Source organism: Lutjanus erythropterus, chromosome 15, assembly GCF_056507025.1.
Source record: "Lutjanus erythropterus isolate fLutEry1 chromosome 15, fLutEry1.hap2, whole genome shotgun sequence".
Lineage (NCBI taxonomy): Eukaryota > Metazoa > Chordata > Actinopteri > Lutjaniformes > Lutjanidae > Lutjanus > Lutjanus erythropterus.
This window is the reverse complement of record NC_139331.1, coordinates 28,396,338-28,413,665: the sequence shown is the minus strand read 5'-3', so window position 1 is coordinate 28,413,665 and position 17,328 is coordinate 28,396,338.

Here is a 17,328-nt window from a genome sequence, read left to right as displayed (position 1 = left end):
TGCATTGCATTTATTTCCTTGTTGTTTGACCAATAGGCTTGCACCTTGACAGGGAACTATCCAGTCCCTCCAGGAAGCTGCAAAGTTGGTGTTGCAACAGTTATGCTAATTCAAATAATGTCTGTGAATTCTGCACAGCCTTGCAATTTTGTCAAAACTCCACAACTTTTCCGCAAATTTGACCAATCATCATTGCTTCCCAGAAGTGCTGCCAATCACAGCAGTCGCCCACGCAAACATCTTACACAGATGTCTCAAAACGACTCAGTGTTTAATTATTTACTACTTTTTGGTATTTACATATGTTTTTTTTAATTTTGTCTCAAGTACTAAAAGGATTACAAAGTTTGTCATTGTCATTAACAATTATCAGTTCTGTGCACTTTCACATTGGTTTTGACTGAGTTTGCTTCTTTGTGAAATACCCCCAGGTGCATACATGTTTTGTTAGAATTTTTGTGATCATGAGGCTTTTTGGCAAGGTTACTTAGAACACTCAGAGAAGAGTGTGTTTTTGTTCTCTTTGGAACTAGTTGCCTTTGATTTTTAATGAATTATTCAGAAAAACCGCAACTTCTTTTTGCAGTTTTCTGCTGCCATGAAATCAGGCATTTAAGGCCACAACCCCCCCCCCCCCCTACAAAAACCCTGTGAAATCCTGACTGGCTATCCTCCCACTCAACTCATTTGTGCAACACGGCATAAGTGTTCAAGTTACTCCTGATTAGCCCCAATGAAGACTGTGCTGGTCACAACGTGTTGGTCATTTTAAACACTTTTTGCCATGTAAAATAAAGGCATTTTAATTTTGTACAGTGTGCCTTGGATTGTTTTGGAAGATTTGCATTTTTGATTTTTTTTTACTGAGACTGTTTCACCTATGCAATGAACCCTTCACTTGAAGAATAACCACAGAAAACCTGAAGTATCCCAAGGGCCATGGTATGGTATATTTGGAAAAAGCAAGAACCCACTGATAAACTTGGGAGTAGCAAATGACCTGGAAGACCACAGAGACCACTTATATGTGATAGTGCATTGTTTTACAGTCATAACAGCTCTCCTGGATGTAGGCATTGAAATAAATATCAACCTGTTCCAGAGTGAGGGAAATCTGGGGAAACAAAATGCTTATTCATCTAGATGGTGTCACTTACAAATATCCCTGCACATGAACACAAAGTAATTTTAACCTTCAGCCCAACACCTTTCACGAACCACGTGTTTTGTGTCCCTAAACCTACCCACTTAAAGGGACATTTCACTGCAGAATCAAAAATACATATTTTTCCTCTGGTCTGTAGTGCTTTTTAATCGACCTGTATTGTTTTGAGATGCCTAGTTTTGGAGATATTAGCTGCAAAGATGTCTGCCTTCTCTCCAGAATGATGGAACCAGATTGCACTAGTCCTGTTTTGCTGAATTTGCCAAAAAGATACATTTGAGAAACCCATCAGCAATGTCTTTTTCCAAAAATCATGATCCAGACGTCCACAAGATAAACCACAGACCCGGTTTTGCATTGTTTTTTTGTTTTTTTTTGTTTTTTTTGGTGCTTTCAGCCAAGTGGCATTTAGTTCCATTATCTCTGCAGCCAGTATTTCCAAAACTCAGCAACTCACACCAAAACAAAACAAGCAAGGGAACCAAATAAGTATTTTTGATTGAACTAACGCAACTAATTTAACTGAAGGTGCAGCAGCCAAACCCGGTAAGTAAACCACTGAGGTGCTGTCCCTCAGGTTGAGAACCACTGTTCTAAATGGTCTGCCAGTGGTAGATTTAGTGTATTCATACTTTTGACTGCTGCTGTTATTTTCTAGAAATCTGTGCGGCTCATCATCTTCACCTTGTGTCCACTCGGAAATGTTTGACATTGCCAAGACGACCGCAGAAATAATGACTTTATTTGTGGAAAAACCAATGCTCAGACAGACGTCAGAAGTTTTCATTCTCATGCTGTAGTATGACCTTTCTAACCTTTGATACAGTCACATGTGAAACTGTGTTAGTCAATGAGTCAGTTTCATATGATTTTTAGTAAACCACATGTGGTAAACCTCACAGATGCAGTGTGGTGGTCACTGGTTTCAACACACTGATCGGTTCGTTCTCCTTTCCCTCCTGAGCCCTCCGTGATATTTTTCCTCTGAAAGACATTTCAATTAAGCTCTTCGAGGAGGATGTGGTCATTTTTCCATGAACGTGTCTCTTTCTTCCTGAATTTCTGGTCCAAGTTGAGAATTTCACTTCCTCAATGTGTTATTCTAGGACACTTTCTCAACTTTGTCAAAGAGTTGACAAGAGGTCTTCTCTGATGTCAGTCATAGCAAATGGACGCACCTCTTTAATCAGGGATGTTGAACATATTTTCCTCTGTGTGGGTCATGTAAACTGACACTGCTGATGGCTCCAGCTTTTAGAAACTGACGGATAAAATCCTGGCTTAAAAACAACACATCTGAAATTGTGTGAAAATAGGAAATGTGTTGCAAGCAGCATGAGTCCTTGTGTAGCGATGCACTGCTGTGGACAGGGCCAGCAGCAAAACATATTTTAGCCACTTAAAAAAAGGTACATTTGGTTGTTGGTTTAAGTGCATGCTATTTTTAGAATATTTTCACCACTTTAATTTGCCGTCAGACAGCCTTTCCACATGGGAAACTGCTGTTATATTAGCCAAATATCACTCTATCCAAACCCACCAAACTCCATTGGAAAAATCAGTAATTTTACCTCACAGTACACAGGAGTTGCTTGTTTATCGCTGCCTCGATCAATTAGTTTGTTCATGTTATTGTTTGACTTTGGTGTTTTGAAAAGTTAGTTCAGATTCACAGAAGTCCCACAATAATACACATAAACTTACAAAATGAGGCAGTGGAAGATCAGCAACTCCCCTGTTCTGTGAGGTAAAATTTTTTTTCCAATGGAGTTTGGTTGGCTTGGAAGGAGCGATATTTGGCTTGTATAAGGGCAGTTTTTCCAGTCAGAAAAGGCTGTCTGATGGCAAGGTAAGGTGTTGAAAATATTCTAAATATAGCACACACTTAAACTGATCTTGATTTTTTACAATCTGACTTTTTTTACATGGCAAAAATATGTTTTTTGCTGCTTTCCCTGTCCATAGCACTGCATTGCTGTGATTCCATACTGGTAGTCCTCCTGGCTTCTCCAAACTGGGGGTGTGCCAACTGCTATCTACTGTAGGTAATACACTGAATCTGGATAAAAAAAACCTCATACAACCTCCTTCAAATAATCCGAACTATCCCTTTAATCTCAACAAAAGCCAATTTTACAAGCTGGTTCTTTTCCATCTTATTTTAGGCATGAAATGGAGCACCTACACTTATTTCCCCACCCAAAAATGACTTATTGCTGTCCTACCACTGGTATCCATGCAAGACTTTCTCTACATGTGTTTCTGATTAGAGGCAATCCGCATAATAGATAAAATAGATCCTGCATGTCTCATTTTATCTTTCACAGCTTCTTCATCTTTCTCTCCTCTCATATTTTCAGCAGATGGTTGGCTTTTACGTCAATATACCTTGAGCTCAGTGTAGACTGTCCATTGCTTTGTTGTGTATTAGTTTAGTCTGTCAGCACATGTATGGAATATGGACATGTAAGCCACCCATGAGGAAACAGAGCTTATGGCTGGATACAGCTGTGGTTGGGGGGGACATGTGTAGTTAGCAAACCGCTGCAGAGAGAAGGAAGTGATCTTGACAGCTTAATAAACCTGCTAAGATGGTGGGATGATGTACTGCTGACTTCACCAACTGAGTGCTCTGTTCGTGAGTAAAGTACAATGAGTATCATGCATTGAATGGGAGCAGTCGTTCCTATGAAGAGTGACGTGTGCCCAGCATCAAGTTGAACAACAGATGCTGACTCAAGTGACATCACTTGAGGCTTATACTGGCCCTTTAAACAACCCTATTCTATTCACCCGCTATCTGAAACAAGCCTTTTTAGCTCCTGTCTCTTTAAGGAAGAGGGGGCAGAACCTATGGGAAGCACCCAGTGCATGTAAGCCCTGACCACACACAAAAAACCTTTTATTCTGCATGTGATGTCCTCCGGCTGCTCTGCCTCAACTTTCAGTGATTTACGCCACAGAGTTTTCTGGTTTCCAGACAGATTTCCGTGTTGTTAGCGGCCACTTTAACCACTCGTTGGCTAGTTAGCTCAGAGATCAGTCTGACTGTGTGAGACTACAGCAACCTCAGTACTCAGAGCACCATCTTACCATGGAAAATGGCAACAGCGATATAGAGCACTGAACGTTTTTAATTTACTGTTTATCAGACCGCAAATGAGACAAGACAAAAATTGTAAAAATGATATAATGAAAGCAGATAGGGCAGAGCATTTCTGGGGATTGATTATTGCACACAAGCACAGAGAATATTTTGTGGTCCTCCGGCTGCTCTGCCTGAACTTTTAGAGATTTATGGAGTCTCCTGATGGACAAAGGTTTACTTGTTGTTAGCAGTTAGCTACTTTAGCTGCTAACTGCTAGGTAGCCTTCATGAAGCGGATTCTGTCCAGACTTGGAGCTCAGACACTGGCGGAGGGCACGGCTAACTAGCAGTAGCGGTTAGCTACATTAAAAACAAGTAAAGATACCTGTACATCAGAACCTCTGTAAACCACAGAGAGTAGAGCAGCTGCAGGACAGCTACAGAAAATATGTAACTTTCATTCACAGCGATGAGACGTACTGAACACACAAATAATCCTGAGCAGAGAGGACGAGTTAAGACAGTTTGAGTGGGTGGGCATGCTGTGTACGCTGTGCTTTGCCTGGAGCAGATGACCATAAAGAAATACACAATGTGCAAACATCAGCCGGTTGCATCAAGTTGTTGAAAGCAGAATAACGTTGGGAACGTTGCATTCAGAGCAGTCTGAAACCTGAGTGTTTTGCTTACAGGAATTACTTCTACATATGTTTATATATCATTTAAAAGTTTGGCCATGTTCAATAAAAATATCCAACAGTGTAACATTATTTATATGACAGAAAACGAGGAAAAGCATTATAGGTCACCTCTAATGTCAGAGGAGGCTGGAACTGGAACATTCAGGATTAGTTCAACTTTTATAGTGATGTGTGCATAAAACAGAAGAAATTAAACTGGAACGTTTCCTGTCTGCATTGGCAGTAAGATCTCACTTCTAGACCAGCCATCAAACAAAACATCAGTCCTTAAACTCTGTGATGGTCTGTTAAAATGCTTAAAACCTGTTAGGATCTGAATCTAGAGACCTCTGCAGTCATCTTACACTGATATTAGACTGAATTGTTAACTCAGTGTTGGAGTGGGTGGTTTGGAAGGTCTAGACTCATGCAATGTTCATTCGCCAATTTGAAAGGCATCTAATGGAGTATGGAACAAATTATTAAAGGCATTCTGCTTCTACACAGGCGTTTTAAATTAGTCTTCTTTTTATGACTACGACTATGACAAAGTGTTTTTAATATTTGTGAAATTGTGAAGTCTCATTTTGTCAAAAAGAAACATTAGTTAATGTTTCCTGATTGCAAAATTGCAGGTTTTTGGTTGCAAATCTGGCACAAAAGAAATGCATTCCTCAAATCAAATCAAACAAGACTTTATTCACTTAAGCCATACATCAAATGCAGCTCCAAGTGCTTAAGGTAAAACGGGCCCAAAAGACCATAAGTTTAGATAAAAATATCCCCATCAGCACTGCAGAATGGAGACGATATGAAAACACTCGGCACCAGGATGAGAATAAAACTAAAATGAGGAGAAGCCGCCTGAATCAGCAGCCCTCGCTGGATGTGTAAAAGTTAGAATAAGACATCTTTTCAGCAATCTGTGTGGGTGTGCCTGTGCAAATATTGTACATGTCTGAATGTGTGAGTGAAAGGAAGAATGTGAACATTATAAATCACTTCCCTGTGATGTGGGAACACATCAGACATGGTGGTGGGCAGGCTTGTGGTGGGGTAACTTAAGCACATGGTCTGCATCAAAAAAATATGAGCAAATAAGACAGGTCAAGTCTTCGGCTGTAGCTCTAGACAGTATGAAACGCTAGGGGGGCTTTTAATTTGAAACAGATACAGGAAGTGGCGGCGTCCATGATTTACACAGGAGGCGGACCATAGACGTATAATAGAAATAGACAGGGCATTATGGCTCAGCCTTGCTGCCAGTTTTACCCAGTATAGTAAGTTCCCATGGTAGCCCGCCAGAAGTGGGGGGGCTTCTTCTCTCCATTAATTGTAGAAGAGCAGCGACCAATGGTGAAACTCCATCACTAGACCAACCGATGATGTAACTTCATGCCTCACTTAGGAAGTCAGTCACAGAGTTTCTTGTTTATATATTTTTTTTAACTTAAAACTACATGAAATGTGACTCGTTTTGCCCCAAATTTGTAAAATGTCATTAAACTAGGGCCGTAAAATTAATTAAAATCACAATTTGACCAAGTGCAATGTTCAAATCTTTGAGAAAACAACATTATAATGAGGTACTGTAGTGCTGCTCAGATGACCAGCCCTAAAAATCTTTCTCTCCGGATGAAAGAAATGCACTTTTTTTTTTTTTTTTTTTTTTTTTACCAAATCGCACAGCCCTAGATTAAAAGCACATTTTAAAAAGCCTCTTAACCCAACCAGGTGTTCAGCCGTGAATGAACCACTGACAACCCCTTTTGATCCTGCATGCAGCAACCCAAGAGTGAGTTTATAGAGAAAATCAATTTAAACAAAGGTGTGTGATCTTAGGAATCATTCAAATATGTAATTCAGATCTTAAATACAGCAGCTGTGAATGGACGAGGTGATGACTAAAGCATTTAACCTTGGAACAGCAGTGTTGGGCAAGTTAGTGTCATGAGTTACTTTTTAGTAAAAGTTTAGTAAAAATAATAATAGACTAACCTTTTCAAAAAAAAAGTAAATGGAAATAATTAGGGGAATGTGGTCAAAATGGATTAGGAATCTAATTTCACAGTGACCTGACCTGCTTTAATGGAAATTGCCATCTCCAGTGGACTACAGCAAAGACTATCAGGAGCTGATTTTCAAAGATAAATGTGTGTCTGTCACATTACTTGATCAAATGTTCATAATTACTTACAGTAAAATGAAAGGGAGAACAATAGAAGGGAGACAAGCTTTATTTTAATAAGGCTTAACGCGATTATTTGAGTCATATCTATATTATTAGGTGTTCATGTAAATATGATTTATGTACTTGAATGTCTTGCAAACCTGGATTGTAAGATTGAAGATTACTCATTACTTGGCATCGAATGTAATAAATTGCATTAATCCTTACATAACTACTTAATTACAGTGGTGCCTTGTTGACGGCCTTTTAGCACTCAGGTTGAATTGCTCATTCAGTGAACACCCAGAAAGTCTTTGTTGTTAATCATCCAGATGTTGGTTATGGTGGAAACAAAGCTGATGTTTTGCTGGAGTTTGTTTAGCCTTAAAATTAGATTTCATCACCACATATCCTCTTTGGTGGAGCCAAACAAACAAATAATGACAATACTTCCACCTGTGGAAAGTATGACTCTCTTCCTCATCCTCCATTCTTTGTTTAGCTTATTGGCTAGCGGCCGGCATGACCTGACATGGCCTGCCACATATACAGGTCATAAGATAGTAATTCTACTTTGACCTCGGTAGGCTGTAATTTAAACAGTTTTGGAAATTGTAATCCCTTACACTACTCATTGCTAGAAAAGTAATAATACTACAGTATTATATTGAGTAATTACTACCCAACATTGCTAAACAGTTGCAGCTATTGACCCAAAAAATTATGCAAATATTTACTTGTAAATGTTATTATATTATTAGGTGTTTCAGAGCATTTGTTTATTTACTTTTAGACTTTCAGTAGCCTTTGTGGGACGGCAGGGAGCTGTTACTGTGGTTTGCTACCGTGTTAGCTATCAGATTTCTGACAGAACAACATTAGAATCAAGTTGGAACAGTATTCACTCTCATTTTTGATCTCATCTGTGTTCCTGAAAAAAATATTATGCTGTTAAACTGCTAAAATACTGGGATCTTTAGTTAGTCGTTAACTCTGTCTGTCTGCCAGTTGGTTCTGAACAGGCTTTTAGAAGCTTTCTGCTGTTGCCAAAACACTTTAGGAGTGATGAAATTGAACCAAAACAGTAGATTAAAGCTTTGTGGCCTGGAAATACTCAACAATTAACTGAATCTGGCCAATAAACTCCACAGAGCTGAGTGGAACTGTCGCCCGCTAACAGCAGCTAAGTTAGCAGAAACTTGGATCCAGAGTTGAAGCTGAGTGGCCGGAGGATATCGCAGGAAAAAGCATTTTCTCAATAAAACATAATCCAGTTTCACCCCATTCAATTAATAAAATCCTGGGTTTTAATGTGGGCAAATATATATTTAAACCTCCAATAATTGATTTTTGGCAGGGGAAAGCAGCTATGACTGTGGTTTGCTAACATGTTAGCTAACATAACATGTTAGCAAACACTTGTTTATTTACAGACCAGAACACTGGGACTCATTTGGAATCACGCTGCTGGCTACCTTGAAATTGTAAATCCAATATTCATTTTCCTTTTATATCCCATGTGTGCCTCTGAGGAAAATATCTTGCTCTTTAGCTGCTAATGTTGGGATTTTTAGCCAGTTAACTGTGTCCGTCTGCAAGTTGGTTCTGGACAGTTAAAAGGGCTTTTAGAGGTTGTTTGCTGAAAACAGCTTCATGCTTCCTGCCAAAAACTTCACTATGAGAATGGTGAAGGTGACCCAAAACAGTAGACTAAAGTTTGTGGCCTGGAAATTCTCAACAACGAGCTGAACGTAGCTAATAAGCTCCACAGAAATGAGGGGAACTGTACAGATGATAATCCTCTGTGGATTTCCCAGAAAACACAACGCCTTTCAGATTACACCAGGGTTAGGAGGGTTACTTTAAAGACCTGTTAAAAAACATGGTCAGTATTTATTTATGTTTGTTGTTAGGTTTGTTAATTGTTTGTAAAGCGGTTTCTTCCTTTGTTATGTGCAAATGCACGTTTAGATGTTTAAAGGCAGTAATTCCTCACATTTAACTTATTCTGGGAGTTGTGTTTTCACACACCATAGTCACCAGAATCACCATCTACAGTCCCAAAATATTTTTCAGTACTCGTAGTAGTAGTAGTAGCATTGACACTTACTTAACTAACTGTATTTGTGTGTAGCTAACTTTAGTGGTTGGTCTTTGCAGCTGTGCAGCTAACATTAGTTAGCTAACCTTTAGCCCTTTTTTGTATCTAAATTACATAATTACTAACAAAAAGTAGTATTTCCACCAAGTAGTTTATAAGAAACATTGTGTAAATGTTTACTTGTGAGTTTTATTATATGTTTTTTTGTGCATAAGTTTTAATGTGGGACAGTTTATTTTTAAACTTTCAGTAGCCTCACTGAATTTTTTGGGCAGGGCAGGGAGCTGTTACTGTGGTTTGCTAACATGTTAGCGGTCATATTTCCACCAGAACAACAATGGCAATGGTCTTCGCTCTCCTTTTTGATATCATATGTGCTCCTAACGTTAGTTAACATTAGTTAGCTAACCTTTAGCCTTTTTTTGTATCTAAACTATGTAATCCTGATAAATGTTCCAAACTCCCCAAGCCTGGATGACACCTAATTTTAGCCATTATTATTATTATTATCAGAAAAATAGCCTTTACATTTTTTTCTTTAACAAAAACATTTTACATCTGACTGTCTGGCATTTAGACAAGCAATAAAAAAGTTTTTCTGTGCAAAAACTGGGATAAAGTGTTTCATTAAGGTAATTTATAAAACCCAGCTGAACTGAAAGAGAGCTGTAGCTAACGTTAGCAGTTGTGGTTGGTCTGCGTGGCTAACATTAGCAGCTGTGGTTGGTCTGCGTGGCTAACGTTAGCGGTTGTGGTTGGTCTGCGTGGCTAACGTTAGCAGCTGTGGTTGGTCTGCGTGGCTAACGTTAGCGGTTGGTCTGACCTGTAAACATTCCATTAAATTAGATGTTGAGCTCTTGTATGATGACAGGATTTTCACAGCTGAACTGTCACTGTACTGTGATATTGTTCCTATTTTATGATTTAAAGACAAAAAATAGTGTTGAAATTTCCACCCAGTGAATCATGAGAGGCCATGATAACGAATTGACTGTGAGATCAGCTGTTTTCACTGAGACCAGAGTGGTGTTGTGAGATTTGTGAAGTGTTGCAATATATGCGCACCGTGTATGGTAGTATTTAGTTTTTTAATTTTAAAATGTATTATAACATCGTAATAATCCTACTTTTTACTAAATGTAGCTGTAATGTGATTACATCTTTTTTGTCTGAAATGGAATACAGTTACCTCTTATGTATCCAAATTATGTAATCCCTTCACATGTAATCTGTCATTTCTCAAACCTGTATTACACCTAATTTTGATCCATTATTGCCATTTTTAAAAAAGCCTATTCATGACTGATTGCTTTAAGAAAAGTATTTTACATGTGGCATCTGACAGAAAAGGAGTGGGGTATTTGGATATGCTGTGATAAAATGTCTTGTGGAAGTAACTTTTAAAACCCAGCAGAGCTGAAAGAGAGCTGAAAACCCACAACTATACTGCACCGTACACTGGTTGTAAGGGTTTCTGTTAAAAAGAAAAATGTTGTGGCGTTTGAAAATGTAACCTGGTGTGAACAAACCTGCATGAACTTGGGGTTTCTGTGATGCACAGTGAAATAATTAATGGTGAACGGTGACTAACACTACGAGGATATGTAGGTCATACAGGGAAACTGGATGTTCCCATAAAAAGTAATTAAATCCAGGTTAATTGCACATGCACAAGTCCAAAGACAGTACCTAGTATTTTGACCCACATGCTTGCTATTAGAGGGTGAAGTTAAACTAAGAGGGCAACTAATCTTTAACACTTTGTCTTCAGCGGGTCTGTTGTATTGTCATTATGAGGGTTTAATGGCAACTGGGTTGTGGTCGGCACAGCTTGTGCAATCTCCATCTGGCTGCCTCTCCTTACTTACTGCAACTAGCAAAACACATGTTCAGTTATGCTATTGGAGGGGCAATTCAGGTCAAGTCCTGCAAACACGACTGCGCCTCAGTTTAAGCAGCCCATTCGGTGCGTCTCGCATAATCAAGGACGGAAACATGCATATCGTGTAAAAAGACTAAAACAATATCCGAATCCACACACAAGGTTGACAGTAACATGGAGTCAGCATGATTGATGATTATTTAATTGCAACGTGGGAACTATTACTTCCTCTGCATCAGAGAGGACTAGCTCACAGCTCAGGAATGATTCTATAGTTGTCAGCGCAGTTTGTAATTTTGTAATTTGCAGGCGTGCAATTAACACCGGAGACCTTTGGCACAGAGTCGCCGTGAGCTGTTGGAGAGCATCCTTTAGGATAATTTGACATTTTTATTGTCTGTTGACAAGGAGTTGGAGATTAAGTATTACTCAGTCAATTTGTATGTCTGACTCTTGCTGGGAGGACAAGAATTTTTTTTTTCTTTGTTTTGCTACTCTGTGTCGCAGCCATGCATGATTACACGAAATCAACTACGAGCCAGAGTGAACAGGAGTCAGCCAGCAAACCTCTGACTAATATTTGTGACAGAATTCATTTTCTCTGTACTTTGTCATTCAGGTCTCAAATAAAAGGAAAAAAAAACAAACACTTGAACAAATGCGATAGCTTCCATACTGCACTGAACAATAAAGCATTTAATGTTCTGTTATGCTCTGTGACGTCAATAAATATACATTGTGCAGTAAACTTTAATTTGTCAGAGCAGTAATATCCTAGGTGTGAAACCATTCCTTTGAAATTGTACTGGTGAACTGGTAAACAGGGCAGTACAGGCATTGTTAATGTCATTAAATACACATGTGCTCTCCCTGCTATTACAGACCTATTATTTGGGAATTTCAAGCAGTAACTTCAGGCACAAACTCTGCTCTGGTTTGTGTAACTGAATCCAAATCTAAATCTGCATTTAGATCAATGGAGGAGATAATTAAATACAAACAAAAAACAGATTTTATCATCGTATGTTGACACAAGCAGGGATGTTAAAGCTCATTAAAGGAACAACAAATGTTTCCGCGGTGTGACAAACTCACACTCACACTCAAATCACACATTTGTTCTTGACCACCTAGCCGAAACAAATCACTAAGAATGTAAAATTAGGTCTCAAAATCATGAAACAATGAGCGGTTTTCTCCGCTCTGAAACGCTGAGGGCAAGTCTGCTCTGCTGGCTCAATGTCAGACACCACTACAACCTGAAAACAACCTGAAACATGGACGCTCTGTCTAGCAGCTTTATCTGGACATGTCCACACATGTTTGCGCCACCAGAGCCAGGGGACGGTGACGGGATGGTATTTTTTTTTTTTCTGTAAGTGAACTGATGTGAACTGCTGGGCTGATCTGGACTGAGAGAGTCCAGGAGAAACGTTCGTAACTGACCATCGGGGACGGTGAGGTGAGGGGGAGGAGATGTCGTTTGTGTGTCTGTTCTTGAGGCTTATGGTCTTTGGGGACCATAGATCCGTCACGTCACCGAGTCATGTGTCAGGTCCACCCAGAAAATCCTGAACACAGACATCGTGAACAGCAGGTCTAGTCAGGTCAACAGGTCTAACTCCATAATTCATAATTCAGTACTACTTAGTGTTTCCACATGTGTGTAGCAACTATTTTCTAACATGTATGATGTGTTTAGAAGAAAAATTCCCTTTTTTCTTTACAGAGACTAAGTTTAATACTAGCAGCTACATTCCACCGGGCGTGGTTATGGCTGCGCCATGTCATCCGGAGTTGATCACAGCCTTGGCGCGTCCCAGAAGTGGCTTTCTGCTCTGCTCCGCCTCAAATACGTGCCAAGTCTATTTTTGATGGATGTCATGTCAGTTAGCCCAGAGCAGATCGAATGGGCAGGAAGAAAAGGTAGGAAGGATGCGGTTAATTTTCAAAATAAAACTGCAGACTCACGATCATAAAGACTGACATCAGAACATCGGGCATATAAATAGAAGACGAGAGTAAAATGTCTCAGAATATCTCTTACACACCAGAAGATAACTTCTAAACATTTTTCCATCAAAGAAAAACACTTTGATTTTTGTTTGGTTGTGAAAAAAATCAAAAGCACTGGAACAAACAGATCTGCAGCCTTCCAAGCACTGTGCATGTGTAGGAAGTAAAGATGTGCACGTGCACCTTAATGCCAGAGTTACAGAGCAACACATGGAGGTCGCATGTGTTCGACCTTCTTTCTGTGTTGTTTGAATGAAACTGAACATCAAGAAACACAACTTATTTTGTCTGAGATTTTTGCAAGACATGACTGCCTGCCAAAAGTCTACAGCACTCAATATCACACAGTCGGATGCAGCTCAAGTTGATGTTAACAAGCAGTAAATAAACAGTTTTTGGAAAAGCAGCAGGGCTCCTTTCAGCACGGAAAAAACCCCCACAGTCTGTGCTTGGCACATACACACTGGAACAATTTAGAAGAAAAAAAAACAAAAAAACCCCCAAAAAACTTGTTTATATTGACCCAATGTTATCAGATGTGTTTTCTTGTCTTCTTGGAAACGCGGTTGTGTTGTTGTATGTGGATTTTAGCAGGCAGCTCTCCCTAGTACTGCGGACGGAGTATCGTTTCACCAATGGCTATTGAATATAGAAAAAGGGAAAAAAAGAAAAGAAAAAAAGTCTGATGCATCTGAGAAGCATTCAAGATGGATTACTCAAACCACCTCGGGTGGTGAGATGCATTCTTGCCAGATGTTGTGTTGAAAAGGTGTAAATATCACACTTGCCAACTTTGAGACCTGCAAAACTGGGAGGATTTTGATACCAAAAAATTTCAATTTCAGACACTGTTTCCTGCATTATGGTGACTTTTAAATAATGAAATGAAAAGAAAGGCACTGTTATGTTCATTTCACTTTTAATTCTCAGGAAAGAATATGCAGTAATTTGTCCATCCGGTGTGTGGGGCGCCTGGATAGCTCAGTTGGTGGGGGGTTGTGGCTCCTCTGCAGCGGCCGTGGGTTCAGCTCCTGCCCGCGGCCCTTTGCTGCGTGTCGCTCCCCGGCTCTCCCTTCCCGTTTCCTGTCGTGTCTTCAGCTGTCCTATCAATTAGAGGCATAAAAGCCCCCTCAAAAATTTAACCAAAATTTTTTTTTCCATCCAGCGTAAATGGGAGTCTCCTGGGAAAAATAGGAGGGTTGGCAAGTATGGTTAATCAGTCCAACTCTCCACAGCTCATACATAATGTTTACATCCAAAGTCCATCTATATCTGGACGCGGTCAGTGGAAAAAGCCTCTACAGTGCCTCTCTCCCTGGATAATGGCTACTGTAGCTGACATAACACTGAAATTAGCCTTCATTTCCCTGTTTCTGTAAAGCCACAAATTTCAACACATGAATGATCTGTCTTACTGTTGTAACTGCTGTTAAAGTACACAAGTTATTCTTTCTCTGGTATTTTTGGCCAAAAACGGCTTCTGGTGTATCACCAGCACCCTGGCTGCTGTGAGTTGGGGCTTAAATTACGCGTGTAAACAGTGGCATGAGAGTCGAGTAATCCAAAAACCACACTGCTCTACGGGGATGTTGAAAAAAAAAAATGCAGTGGAGCTCCATTTTCCAAAAGATATGAGCAGTGTTTCTTATACATTTATGACAACAATATGTTCCATCATTACTATTTAAAGGTTCTATGTATGACATTCACTGCCACTAGATGTTGCACTAGAGCACCAGGATCTCAGACCAAAACAAAAGGGTGACTTGGCCAGACTCCACTGACAAAAACAACAATTTAACCTTGCAGAATAGGGGAGCTGCTTGTCCAGCTCTGCCTCGAAGTTTGTTTGCATTTGGTGTTTTAATATTTTAGTTTAGAGCTGCTATAACCCTTTAAAACCCCTAAAAGTCACACGATAGCAGAAAGAAACTAGGCAGCAACAGAGCAGCAACACCTGTGGTCCGTGAGGTAAAATGACTGTTTTCATCACGTAGTCCGGTAGAGTCCGGTGGCTCTGAACAGAACTATACAACAGCTGTTTCTGGTTAAACAAAAAGGATCTTCAAGTTAAAAGAAACAAGTCTATCTCTGGGGGGAATATTTCCGTAATGTTGTCAGACATGTTTTCACAATGTCTGTGGTAAAAAACAAGCAGTGTTAGTTTTTTTTTTTTACCTTTATTTATTCAGGGTAGGTTCACAGAGGCCAGTGCTCTCTTTTGCAGGAATGCTCTGATGACAGTCACACATTCACATATTCACAGCTGGAAGCCACCCAGTACGACCACAGTCTTATCTGCCGGCCACTGAGCAGCTCCACTGGAGCAGCTGGGGTTAAGTGACTTGCTCAAGGGCACCTCAGTGGTGGTAATGAGGGAGGGGCAAGCATTGCCTTTCAATTTCCCCACCAAAGTTATCCAGATTTAGCAGATTTGCCAGATTTATTCTGCAGGGCAAGGGACTGAACCAGCGACCTTCCTTCAGGCCATCACTGCTTAGTGGACATAGTTTGACGGAAACATTTTCCTCCAGGGATTTTGTTGGAGCCATTGCACCCACTTTCACCCACTTTCATTGCTAACTGAGGCAATCGGCTGGACTCTCACTTCTGTTTCAAAAAAAGGCGAAAAAATATTGTTTACAAGATTTCAAAATGTCAATAACTCAAATACATTTCAAAGAAAAAAAAAGATTCCAGCACACAATCTGGAGGTCAAGTAGATGTTACCTTCTCTGTAACCTAGAGCAGCACCTTTTGAACCAGTTGTGCCTCCCACCGAGCTTAGTAGTCACATACAAAATACATTTTTTGATCAGATACACCATTTACAGCCTCTTAAACTTCAAATATATATAAAGCCAAAATTGTCTGTATGTTCATTAATGTTCCTGCAGAAGTTATTTGCAACAAAAATTAACTTTACAAACAGGAAACGTAACTATGCAGGTCACATTAGCATGAAAATGTGCGAGAACAGACGCCCCTGTTTTGCCAACCGAACTCAGACAGTGGGATGAATGTGCGACACACTTTCACATGGTAAGTGACACAAAGACTGTGTGAATGTATGTCTAAATGGAAGTGGAACTGAAAGTGCTATGGAAATGGAGAAGGAAAGAGAGATAACTGCGAGTTTTTTTTAATTACTTATTGAAAACAGGGAAGGGAGCAGGGACTATGTAGTGAGAGTGTGTGCGTGTGTGTGTGTGTGTGTGTCTGTGTGTGTGTACTGCCCACAGTGAGAGAGCTGCTCCGTCACATCATCATCCTCCTCCTGGAATTGGGCGATGTGTGGAGCTGCGCCATCTCGTGGACCAATTGACAAAAACTTCTTGTATCTATTAGGGTCTCTGAATAATGGCCGATTCGTTCTTTTTTTTCAGTCCAGTGCACGTCACGAAATTCATGTTTCAGCCTACAGAAAATGAATACCTGAAATTATAGTTCAGGTATAAAATCAGCACACCGCAGAGCTTCTTTCCTCCTGCTGACATCACTCCAGTCACTCTGACACCTGCCTTGCACACCCTGTGCGCCTTCATGAAATGAATTAAGGGTTTATTTGGACCAGACCAGAGTTGGTGATTGTTGGAACAATGGAAAAATGAACCAAGATGTTTTGGTGAGTTTTACTTTCTTGTTTCTTTACTTGTTACTGTCAAGTTTGAACGAAGCTGACAACGGTGATGTTAAAATTAGTTTTGTAAGTTTGGCAAGAACAATAAAACAGCTGCTTCTGGTTTAACAACATGTATCTTCTTCTTTCGAAAAAAGGTCTTTCACTGCGGCTATCACTTTCCATAATGTCGTCAGACAAAAACAGCAAGCAAAACAAGCAAACGAGCGAGCGTAATCTGCCTTGTGCACTTTGCGGTGCGCTCTGGTGAAGTAGCTGCTGCAGTGCATCACCTGCGCTTCATTTCTGTCACTCTTCTCCACTTCAGTCACAGTGAATTTTGTAGTCAGTGGCGATTAAGAAAGTTTGTAAAGTTTACAGCCTTTACAGTCCCATGCTGTTGCATTGCTTTGTGTACAACGATGCAGCAGAAGTTAAACTTATTTACCAACATGTTTCACCTTCTCTCATCAGTTTACTACCGGTGCATGTCACAAGGATTTATTCAAAATAAATCTCCTGGCTAATATAAAACTATGATCTCCCCTATTTATAACTCCTCATTGAAATGTTCTCCCTGTGCATCGTATAAGCTTCTATCTGTTTT